Below are 12,108 nucleotides of genomic sequence, written 5' to 3' on the forward strand. Positions count from 1 at the left end.
CCTAGATGAGGGACTGGAAAGCAGTCCTGTCTTGGAGTGCTCTGAGTACCCGCACTCGGCACATCAGAGCACTCGGCCATCAGCCCGGCTGCACTTGCCGCAGGCTGCTATCCAGGAGAGTCAATTGGGGGGCTGTCAGGATCCAGGAGGCCCTGCAGGAGAGCTTCCACCCCGAGGAGCCCACAGAGCCACCCCAGTCCTCCCCATTGGGGGCTCATACTCCATTCCTCCCTCACCTCCTTCCACTTACCCCTCCCTAGTCCCCCTTCCTGATGTAAAAAATAAAGGGCATGTGTGTTCAAAAATAGAAACTCTCTTTATTTAACAAAACGGGGGGGGGGGGGGGAATTAACCTCTGGGGAGACTGGGAAAAGGAGGTGGGAAAGGGGAAGAGAAAGAGTGGGAGAGGGGAGGGGGAAACCTGGGAGGAGGGAGCTGGAAGGGGGAAGCGAGGGGAAGAAGGAGGAGGGGAAGTATAAAACTATGGTACACCATATCTTCAGTACTGTGTACAGATGTAGTCTCCTCACCTCAAAAGAGATGGTTTGGCCTTGGAAAGGGTTCAGAAAAGTGCAAGTTCAATGATTAGAGGTTTGGAACAGGTCCCATATGAAGAGAGGCTAAAGAGACTGGGACTTTTTAGCTTAGGAAAGAGGAGACTGAGGGGGGATATGATAGAGGTCTATAAAATCATGAGTGGTGTGGAGAGGGTGCATAAAGAAAAGTTCTTCATAAGTTCCCATAATAGAAGGATTAGAGGACACCAAATGAAATGAATGGGTAGCAGGCTTCAAACTAATAAAAGAAAGTTCTTCTTCACAAAGCAAATAGTCAACCTCTGGAACTCCTTGCCACAGGAGGCTGTGAAGGCTAGAACTATAACAGAGTTTAAAGAGAAGTTAGATAAAGTCATGGAGGTTGGGTCCATGGAGGGCTATTAGCCAGGGGGTAGGAAAGGTGTCCCTGGCCTCTGTTTGTGGAAGGCTGGAGATGGATGGCACGAGACAAATTGCTTGGTCATTGTCTTCGGTCCATCCCCTCCGGGGTAGCTGGTGTTGGCCGCTGTCAGCAGACAAGCTACAGGGCTAGATGGACCTTTGGTCTGACCCAGTACGGCCATTCTTATGTTCTAAGCTCAGGTCTCAGGGTTGGGGGTCTCACTGGACCACCTTGATTTTCATGCAAACCTGCTCCTGGGTTCACATGTGGCCTTTGGTGGCCAGGCTGGCAGCTATCCTGCCCTAGACGGCCACTTTCCAGTGCCTAGTGGAGAGGTCGTGGACATACTTTTTTCGATAGTACTCTGTTGAAAAAAGGTGCTCCAAGCAGAGCCGGGGAGAGACCCATTGCCACATATTGGTAGAGCAGGGCCCTGGCTCTGTAACTCGCCGGCACTTCCGGGTTCAGGGGCGTGAGGCCTCCTTAGGCACGGGGCCTGATTCGACTGAATAGGTCGAATCGGCCTAAGGCCGGCCCTGTTTGTGAGGCATCTCAATACCACCTGCCCTTAGTGTGAGGGACTCTTGTCTGTGCCTAACAGAGATCAGCTCCCTGACTTCATTAACCACAGACACCACAAGCCCTCCCCTTTCTGCCCATGCAGGTATTCACTTTAAACAGCATGACAGGGGAAATATTTAGTGTGTATACATAGATTAGATTTAATTCAATTCAATTCTCACAGCAAAACGACTACGTATTATTATTTTATTGACTGCTGTGACTGAGTTCCCATGGGAGCCGCATGGGGATTGCTCAAACAGGGCAAGAATGGAGCAGACAATCTCCACAATTGGTGTCTAGTCTAATACTTAGATCCATGGTGGGGAACCTAAGATCCAAGCGACTGGATGTGGCCCCTGGCTTGCCTGGATCTGGCCACTGATACTCACCTCTTCTCCCTCCACTCCCCCTCCCCCAATACTGAGCACAAAATCTACTAGCCTGGCCCTTCCTAAGTTCTAGTGTGTGAGAGGAATATGGGGAGTGTCTTTCTCCTTCTCAGTCAAGCTACATCTACACTGCAATGCTATTTTGGGATATCAGAGCATCCTGAAAAAGCTATCTTGCGTCTTCACAGCAGACCCGTTATTTCAAAATATAACAAACTCGCTATTCTGTCGTCCCTGTAAACCTCATTACATGAGTCACAAGGGACGTTTTGGAATAGCAGGTTATTTTAAAATTTGGTGCTGTGTAGACAGCGCCAAATTACAAAATAAGCTATTTTGAAATAAGATGTGCAATTTGTGTAGCTCAAATTGCATATCTTATTTCGAGCTATGGTGCAGTGTAGCCACATCCTCAGGAGCCACGTTAGTGAAGGGTTTTTTGTTTGTTTTGTTTCTTGTTTCTTGCTTTTTACTTTTGTGCTGCCCTGACTGATTTTTCTGTGGGTCAGTGACCAAAAAAAATGACTCCCTGCCCCAGCTTTCGATCCACTAAGCTGGCAACAAAATAGCCTCTATGATACCTTATTGTTACCAGTAGCCAAAAGCACAGTTTCCTTAAAGCAACCCAGCTTTCGAGCTCTCACATAGACAGCCAAGTCAAATACGATGAGGATTATTGAAAAGCATTTTCATCATATAAAAAGTTCTATCAAAGGATCAGACATACTGCATCTCAGGTAAATTAATATTTCAGATCTTACCCAAATACATGCTTAAAGCAAATCTTATTAACTAAATCAACATTAATTTAAAAAAAGAGTACTAGTTAATAGCTCATTATACCTACAGACTTAAAGAAACTTCTTAGGTTAGTTTCAGAATAGACATGATGGGCATTAGAGCTACAGAGAATTCTTTCAGAATTAGTCCATAAGTTCAGTCCAGTGTCCAATATCAGGGTGACCCAGAACAGAACTGGGGAATTCAATCTTGTGGCTTAAACTTCCCTAGATGAAACATACACAGATTTGGGATGAAAGGATCAAGTCCCAAATTCCCTTTATACATTTTCTGGGCAGCCACTTGACAGCATACACTCCTCAGTGAAAAAAAGTGTCTTTGAAGTAACTTCCTATTTCCCAAACATCATCAGTAATTAAGTACATGAATTAACATAAGGCAATTGCCTATCTCCCACCACCTGCTGGTGAATTGCTATATACTTCATAGAGAAATCAAGAGAATGCTATTGCTATATTGAGTGTTAATTGAAATCTTAATATCTTCTTTTGATCTCTGAATTAACTGAATACAGCAAGAGATAGGAACTGCTTGATTACTGCTTGTTAACTTCTAATAGTATATATGTATACACACAAAAACACAAACATTATCTACTATGTATCTCTAAATGTTGAATTGGGGTCAATTAGCTTAATAGTTGTGTAACCCTTTCTGGCTCTGTGACAACTACAACTGGTTAGTTACATAGTAAAAGCACCCTGATAGGCTAATAACTTAATAATTAAATCATACAGTGTTTTGCTATCATGTGTTGCAAAGAGCCACAGGAGAAACTTGTGGCTCAGAATACTCGGTCTGAGTATAAAGCATAATTTCTGATCCTTTAATCATTCTTGTGGTTTTCCTCTGAACCATCTCAAATTTATCAACATTTCTTGAATTGTAGACACTAGAAATGGACGTAGCATTCTAGGCGTGGCAGCACAAATACCAAATACAGAGGTAAAATAACCTCTCTATTCCTATCTAAAGTTCAACCTATTTATTAATGATCTGGAGAAAGGGGTAAACAGTGAGGTGGCAAAATTTGCAGGTGATACTAAACTGCTCAAAATAGTTAAGACCAAAGCAAACTGTGAAGAGCTTCAAAAAGATTTCACAAAACTAAGTGATTGGGCAACAAAATGGCAACTCAAAGTTAGTGTTAATAAATGAAAAGTAATGCACATTGGAAAAAATCCCAACTATACATACAAAATGATGGGGACTAATTTAGCTATAACCACTCAAGGGAGAAATCTTAGAGTAATTGTGGATAGTTCTCTGAAAACATCCACTCAGTGTGCAGTGGCAGTCAAAGAAGCAAACAGAACATTAGGAATCATTAAAAAAGGGAAAGAGAATAATACAGAGAACATCTTACATGTAAATCCATGGTACACCCACATCTTTAATACTGCGTACAGATGTGGTTGCCTCATCTCAAAAAATATATATTGGCATTGGAAAAGGGCAACAAAGATTATTAGAGGCTTGGAATAGGTGCCATATGAAGAGAGATTAAAAAGACTGGGACTTTTCAGTTTAGAAAAGAGGATACTAATGGAGATACAATAGAGGTCTATAATATAATGACAGGTATGGAGAAAGTGAATAAGGAAAAGTTATTTACTTGTTCCCACAATATAAGACTGAGGGGTCACCAAATAAAATTAATAGGTAGCAGGTTTAAAAGAAACAAATTATTTTTTTTTCACACAGTGCACAGCCAACCTGTGGAATGCCTTACCAGACGATGTTGTGGAGACAAGGACTTTACCAGGGTTCAAAAAACAGCTAGATAAATTCATAGAGGTTAGGTCCATCAATACTTATTAGCCAGGATGGGTGGGTATAGTTTCCCTAGTCTCTGTTTATCACTGGCTGAGCAGTGCTTATCATGCCCATAATGACTACTACAGGTTTGGAATTTCTATTGGAATGATTTTTTGAATGAAAAATGCCATTTTTTGCATAATTGAACATTTCTGTTGGAAAAATTCGATGTTAGAAGAGATTTTAGAAACTTCCCCCCACCCAATGAAAAGTTTTTCCACAAGAAGGAATTTCCATTTTCTAATCAGCTCTACCAGTGACATAGTTTCTTTGAAATCTGTTGAAGGGATTAGCAGGGATTTCTGCTGGTATAAACGTCATGCATATAAACACTTCACACCACAGTGAAGAAAAATATGATGTCCTCAATGCAGTAAAACTGGCTGGAACATTCTTGATGGAAAAAGTTTTTTCTTTGAAAATGGGAAATATTTTAATGAAAAAAATCATTCCTTATGCCACGAGGCAGACTCACTACCACAGCGCTTCCTGTTGATAGCACTGGGAATTAGCTCGTATCCGCCAGCCTGATGCCTCCCTCTGGCTGGTATCTTTCCATGTCAGTTCCAGACCTGTGTCGCTCCCAGACTGTGGGGTTCTCTTCAGGACACTGCCTCTGGCAGTGCCCAGGATTGTTGTCTCTCATGCCCCTTGGGGGGGGGGTATCTGTTTCTGCACTCTGCGGTCCTCCTCTCCCAGGAACCCCCAGTTCCCCTATATCTACCTTGCCTCAGTGACCTACTGCCTGTCTTCATCTAGCCCCTGCCACAGGGGCAAACTACAGTCTGAAATGACCACTCATCATGGGCAAGGGGGTGTGGACTTGCTGCCTTTGCCTATCCTGGCTGCATCCCTGCAGCCCTAGTACCTTCAGGCCTCATGTCAGGCCCTGCAGCGTGGGAGTGACATCAGGCCAGAGCTCCCCAGCTCTGCCTGCCTTTCCCCAGCATTGCTCTGTCTTGGGAAGCCACCAAGCTTCCTTAGCAGCCAGGTCCCTCCTGCTCCCCAGCTAGAGCAAGTGTGTCTCCCTTCCTCCCTTAGGGAGCCCTTATTTATACAGCCCCAGCTGGCTAATTGGCTGTATCTCCCTCAACCCCAGGCTTTGCTCTCAGCCCTCTCAAAGAGTTGGGTTTTACCCTTAAAGGGCCAATGTGGGGCAAATGCCTTGTCACACCATACCTTACCCAAAATTCCAAGAAGCTCTGTAAGGGCATGTCTACACTATGGGACAAAGTTGAATTAAGATACACAAGTTCAGCTATGTTAATTGCACAGCTGAAGTCCAAGTAGCTTAACTCAGCTTTTCGTGCTGTCTACACAGCAGGACGTCGAAGGAAGAACACTCTTCCTCAACTTCCCTTACTCCTTGTGAAAGCAGGGTTAACAGCACCAACAGGTGTGACCCTCTTACTTCGAATGAGCTTTTCTTAACTAGACCGCTAATTCTAACCCTGGACGATTGACAGTGGCAGCTTCAATCTTCCTCTGTAGTGTAGACATGCCCTAAGTGGTCAAAACTTTTCCATTAAAAAATAATTTGACACACATAAGTTTTGTTGAATATTTTATTAACTTTTTTTTCCTATGTGGCCAATAGTTCGTACAACTGACACCTATGCTGAGCAATTTCCATTCATGGTTACAAGTATTTTAAATAACCTAACTCCACTAAAACTCCACTAGAGTTTTAATTTCTAGCATACTGGAAATTTGAAAAACAGGTGTCTAAAGTTAGTGCAAAGAGAGAGTTATGCTCCTCAAACAGGTACCCATAAAACAGCTGAGCAAGGAGCTATTTCCAATGCACCCCTGAATTCACTCCCTAAATGCCTTGTTTCCATCCTCACAGCGGGAAGGAACTTTTTTTCATCTAGGGGTAACCCACAGGAAATTGCACTTCAGAGGTGACTGCAGTATAAAAGGGGCAAAACCATCCCAGGTATTCTCTCTCTCTCACCCACACCCTCACCCTCACCCACACCCACACCCACACCCACACCAGAGGAGACAAAGAAACCGGACCTTTAGGGACAGCTCCTTACTTGGGAATTTGGTCATCAATGTTGCTTGGAACATGTGCTAAAATTTTTGCCTTGAACCAAATTTGTTTAGTTTAGTCACTAGAAAATTTTAACTTTATTTCTCTTGCAACCATTTCTGATTTTACTACTGAAGTAGGGGTATATTACAGCTTGAAAATTACACAGAAACCTTCTTTTGTATACATTCTACATTGTATTGCCTTTATTATACATTCATGCACTAACGATAATTAACTTGTTTTTTTACCTTATTTTTACATTTTTTTGTTAATTTATAGTAAATGTTTTTTTAAAAATTTTGCTTAGACATTTTGATTTTTTTGACCTACTGCCTATTTATTTTTTATTATTTTTTATTTTATTTAACAAGGCTCCTGAAGGTGCCAAGTACTTATTTTGGTCAAGGTCTTAGATACATTTTACTACTTTCATTTTTTTAATATACTAGAATTTGTTTTATTTCCATGATTTGGGGTGGGGGGGGGGGTGCTTTTTAAACATTTATTACTCTGCAGAACATTTTTAAGACTATACTGATAGTAAGCATTATCAATATTAGGCTTAAAGGACAAACCAGGGAATGCAAGCTTACCTCTTCTGGTACAGCCCAGGGTATATTCATTGTTTAAAAATATATTATGTCTAATTGCTTTTTGCTCAGTATCAGGCAATGAGCACCAATTGCTTTATTTTTCTTTTTAAATGTGCCCTAGTGAGTTGCTTATGGTACCTACTAAGTAACTTTTATAAGCAATACAATATTTTTTACCAGTTTGGGTTTTTTTCCATGCCTTCATGAGGCTTGCTGTCATTAGTTAGATTTTATCTCTGTGTTGTTAAACCGTTTAGCAATGTTATGCACATTGTAAATGATGTAAAGAAATAATACAGTAATAGGCAATAATACAGTTGCTTTTACATAGTAGGTAAGTTTAAATTGACTGACAATGTTTTTTAGCTGATTGTCAACGTAATTGTTCATATTTGTTAAACTGAGGCACAGTTGAGCAGTCTTTCATTTATAAAGTATTTTATTATTTTTCCTTGAGGGTTGTGGGTTCCTTTACTATATACCCATATTTGCAGGTATTTTTGAGCTATATCATTAAACAGCTTAAATTAATATAATGAAGAAGGTTGTTTTGTTTTTTAGTAACTGAAATTTAATACACAGCTTAACTTAGGAATCCTTTCAAGTAGGAATAAGGAATCTTCTGGAAAAGGGCTTATTTTCCGGAAAATCACATCTACACTGGCGCTTTTCTCCGGCAAAAACCCCGAGCCGGAAAAAAGCGGCAGACATGTAAATGCAAATGCCGTGGGGGATATTTAAATCCCCCGCGAATTTGCAATTCTGAAGTGTCTCATTAGCATCCCTTTTCCGGAAAGGGATGCCAATGTAGACACAGCCTCTGTTTTAACAAAAGAGTTAGTAACATAAGTTTCAGTACACCTTTTAGAGTTAATTTGCTTGTGATACCAATTTCATTTTTAATTGTTTAGAAGCATAAACTTTAGCAACTACTATTTTTCTTTAACATAACTTAAAAGAAAATAAACTAAACCAAAATGAATTTTAAATACAGATTTATGAAAATACCTTGAGGTTATTAAACTTTCATGATACTTTGTAGTGTTTGGGAGCCAAATATTAAAAATGTTGAAAATGTCTGGTTAGTTTTATGCATAAATTGTTGTTTTAAAAACATTTTTACTGTGACATTTGTATAACTATATTTAAAATGTAAACAAGTTTATAAAAACCTAAACAAGAAATTGATGTTTTGTTAATATTGCCATTGCCTTAATGATGAGATATCCCCTTACATTTTTTCTTTCAATAAAAAGAAAATTACCCCCCCTCAAAAAAAATGTTATAAAAAAGAATTATATTTGTTTGTAATTGCATTATTTATTGAGGCAGAGAAATAATGAAACCTTTTGAACTTTGGAAAAAATAGGTATGTATAATATTATGATAATTATACCCAACAATAATATTAAAATAGAGTGGTACCATTTATATTTTTTTAAATATAAAATTGATGTTTGTTACAACAAAAATCAAATAATAAAGTAGTCGTCTGACACATACAACACAAGACAACTTATAATTAAAAACAAATGCCACTAGTATGCTATTTATAGCTATCCAAAAAGGCAACTAACAGGGCTAAACATTTAAATAAGTTATTACCTTTTAATTTAAACCTTTTATTAAAAATTTATAAATTTATATTATTTACCAAATTTGCTATGTTAATTTAGTAACTTAAAGATCTTTCATTACTTTATAAAATCTTTGCTTTATGGAAATAAAGAAAGCCCACATTTTAAATATTAGTTAGAGAGGCAGAGTCTGCATTTCTGTTGCTTGGCAACCATATCTTTAAGAAAGTTAGGAGTAATTTCAGCCATTACATTCCCAAAGGGTTAAAACAATTAATTTAAATGATTTTTACCTTGGCTTTTCTTTATTTTTTCTTCTGTTTTGTTTTCACTTGCTTTATCTTTTAGAGGGGTTTGTAAAAAAAAAATAACAACTATGATTTTGAATTTTTTTTTAAAACAGAGAGCGAGCAGAAAGAGGTTGGGGCAGGAGCATGAAGAGCAGCCTGAGAAGGTAGGGAGCCAAGAAATTAACTATATCAAGATATCTGAATATACAGGCATCAACAGAGAGTTTTGCAAACTGAGGAAAGTTTTCCTTTATATCCTAACTGGTTTGTAGAAATACAGTATTTGCAAAAGGATATATTTTTAGCTATGAGTCTGGAGTGTAGTTCTGGGGGTCAAAGCAGTTGGGAATCCACACCCAGAGTTTTTATCTGCAGTCAGAGAATAGTGGGGGTTGTTACCTGCTCTTGCAAAACTTGAATTTCTTCCCCCAGTGTTTGTTCCTTTTGTGTCCATGCAGTACTTGACCAAGCCATACTTGCGACCTGGGCAGCGGGCGTGCGGCGCATGTGTGGCCCTACCCCCGGGCGCCAACCTATGGGGGGTGCCTGATTGAAATGGTGAGGGGTGCCACGCACCCAGGAGCATGGTGTTTACCTGGCCTCGCCCCCGGGCGCGCAGCACCCCTTACCACTTCAATCAGGCGCCCCCCATAGGTTGGAGCCCTAGGCACCTGCCTAGCTAGCCCTCCCTTAATCCGGCCCTGTGTTCATGCCAAATGGATTGTGGGAACTAGATAAATTCATGGAGGTTAGGTCCATCAATGACTATGAGCCAGTATGGGTAGGAATGGTGTCCCTAGACTTTGTTTGTCAGAAGCTGGGAATGGGCGACAGATGGGGATTGCTTGATGAGTTCTGTTCATTCCCTCTGGGGGCACCTGGCATTGGCCACTGTCCAAAGACATGATGCTGGGTTCAATGGACCTTTGATCTGATCTACTATGGCCATTCTTTTGTTTTTATGTTTCTTATGTTCCTTCATGCAGTTAATTGTTTTTGGGCGACTCCATGTATTAATTCTTCAATTTTAGGTCTACCTATTTAGACCCCCAGTAAACCTCTCCTCTCTCTCCCTAGCCATCTCATTCTTTTCACCAGAGAAGACAAAAGAAGCAGCTGTTGGACTCTGAGGCTACGTCTAGACTGCACGCCTTTTTCGACAGAGGCTTTGTCTACAGACACTGTCAACAAAGCCTCTGTCGAAAAAAGAGCTTCTAGATTACGTTATGAGGATCAAAAAATCTACCCGTTTTTTAAAAAAAGAGCATCCAGACTGCCGGACGCTCTGTTGAAAAAAGAAGGCACTCGGAACCACTTCTGGCAGGGCATGGGGGCAGCATTTACTTCCTGGTGCTGCTGCCTGCCCTTTGCAGAGACACGTGCTTAAAGGGACCCCCCCCCCCGAACAGCCGTTGCTCTGCTCCTTCAGCAGCCTTGCTTACCTCCTAGAGGGACAGCAAATGTTTTGCAGTGCTTGCTGTGAGTGCCCTGCTTCCTGGGACACCACAGCAGTTTGGGGTTTTTTGGAAGTTTTTCTGATTTTTATCCCCTTTTTTGCCATGGAGCCAGAGCTGCCCCATGGCAGGCAATGGCCCCACACCATCATTCTGCAAGTTCTGCTGTATTTACATGACACAGTCATGATGCTCCTTCCCCATCGGGACCCGGACCAGAGATATGAAAGCTTCGCCCGGGGTACTGGACCAATGCCCTTGCCTCCAAACTTCTTCCTGGATAGGCGTTTTTGGAGGCTTGACACCAGCTCCGACTGGTGGGACTGGCTCGTTCTGGAGTTGTGGGATGACCAGCAGTGGCTCCACAACTTCTGGATGCAGAAGGCCACATTCTAGGAGCTGTGTGCCTGGCTCGACCCTGCTCTCCAACGACAGGACACAGACCTGCACCCCACCATCCCCCTGGAAAAGGGGGTCACTATTGCCCTCTGGAAGCTCGCAATGCCGAACAGCTACCGCTCCGTGGGACACCAGTTTGGCGTGGGCAGGTCTACTGTTGGGGCAGTCTTGATGGAGGTAAGTCGGGACAGTCACTGCTGGGGGGGTGAAAAAGGGGACTGTCAGGAAAGGGCAAGGAGGAGTGGGGGATGGGGTGGAGCGAGAGTGGGAGGGAGCTCCTCCACTCACCCTGTGCTGCTCGGGGGGGGAGGGGAGGGTCCTGAGGAGGGGATTCCGAGGGTGTTTGGGGGGGCAGGTTGGGGGTGTTCTCCTCCCAAGGGCTCAGGCACCCCATCTAGCATTTTATTTTGTCTGTCTATTTGTCTCTTTCTGCAGGTGGTGAGGACCATCAATTCTGAGCTGCTGAACAGGCTCGTCCATGTAGGAGACCTGGACAATGTCGTGGCCAGCTTCGCTGCCCTTGGCTTCTTGAACTGTGGAGGAGCACTCGATGGGACACACATTCCAATCCGTGCACTGCCCCATCGAGCAGCCCAATTCATTAGTAGAAGGTCTACTTTTCAATGGTGCTCCAGGCTCTGGTCAACCACCGGGGACAGTTTACTGACATTTGTGTTGGGTGGTCGGGGTGGGCACATGATGCCTGCATCTTCAGGAACTCCTACCTGTACCAGAGGCTGCAGGCAGGAAATTTTTTCCCACATCGGGACCTTGCACTTGGGGACGTGCACATGCTGGTGTGCATAATGGCTGATGCCGCCTACCCCCGATGCCATGGCTGATGAAGTCCTACACTGGCTGCCGGGATGTGAGCAATAGCAGTTTAATGCTCATCTTAGTCGAGCTTGCATTCAGATGGAATGTCCATTCAGACGTTTAAAAGGGAGATTCCATTGCTTGCTCACACGGCTAGAAATGGGGGAATGCAACATCTCTGAGGTGGTGGCTGTGTGTTGCGTTCTTCATAGCCTCGTGGAGGCCTTCCTCCCAGTGTGAGGTACAGGTGCTGATGGAGTGGAGAGGCAATTTGAGCAGCCCCAGACAGCTGCCATCCACCAGGCTCACCAGTCTGGCATTCACATTTGGGAGGCCCTTACGGAGCCATTCTCTGAAGGAGCTCACTGAATCTCCTGAGAGTCTCCTCTATGGGGGCTTGGCCCTGGCCCAATACAACCTTCCCTCC

At 42.6% G+C, this 12,108-nt stretch overlaps 1 long non-coding RNA gene across 2 annotated transcripts in view; it reads left to right on the top strand.

The window, feature by feature from the left end:
• LOC142827227 (uncharacterized) overlaps positions 1-9,562 on the top strand; it is a 96,519-nt gene extending 86,957 nt beyond the window's left edge. For both annotated transcript variants that reach the window (XR_012901812.1, XR_012901811.1), the window contains one exon: positions 9,126-9,562. This is a non-coding gene — a long non-coding RNA (uncharacterized LOC142827227). The remainder of the gene's footprint in view (positions 1-9,125) is intronic.
• Positions 9,563-12,108: the final 2,546 nt, after the last annotated feature.

Source organism: Pelodiscus sinensis, chromosome 2 (genome assembly GCF_049634645.1).
Source record: "Pelodiscus sinensis isolate JC-2024 chromosome 2, ASM4963464v1, whole genome shotgun sequence".
NCBI classification, from domain to species: domain Eukaryota; kingdom Metazoa; phylum Chordata; order Testudines; family Trionychidae; genus Pelodiscus; species Pelodiscus sinensis.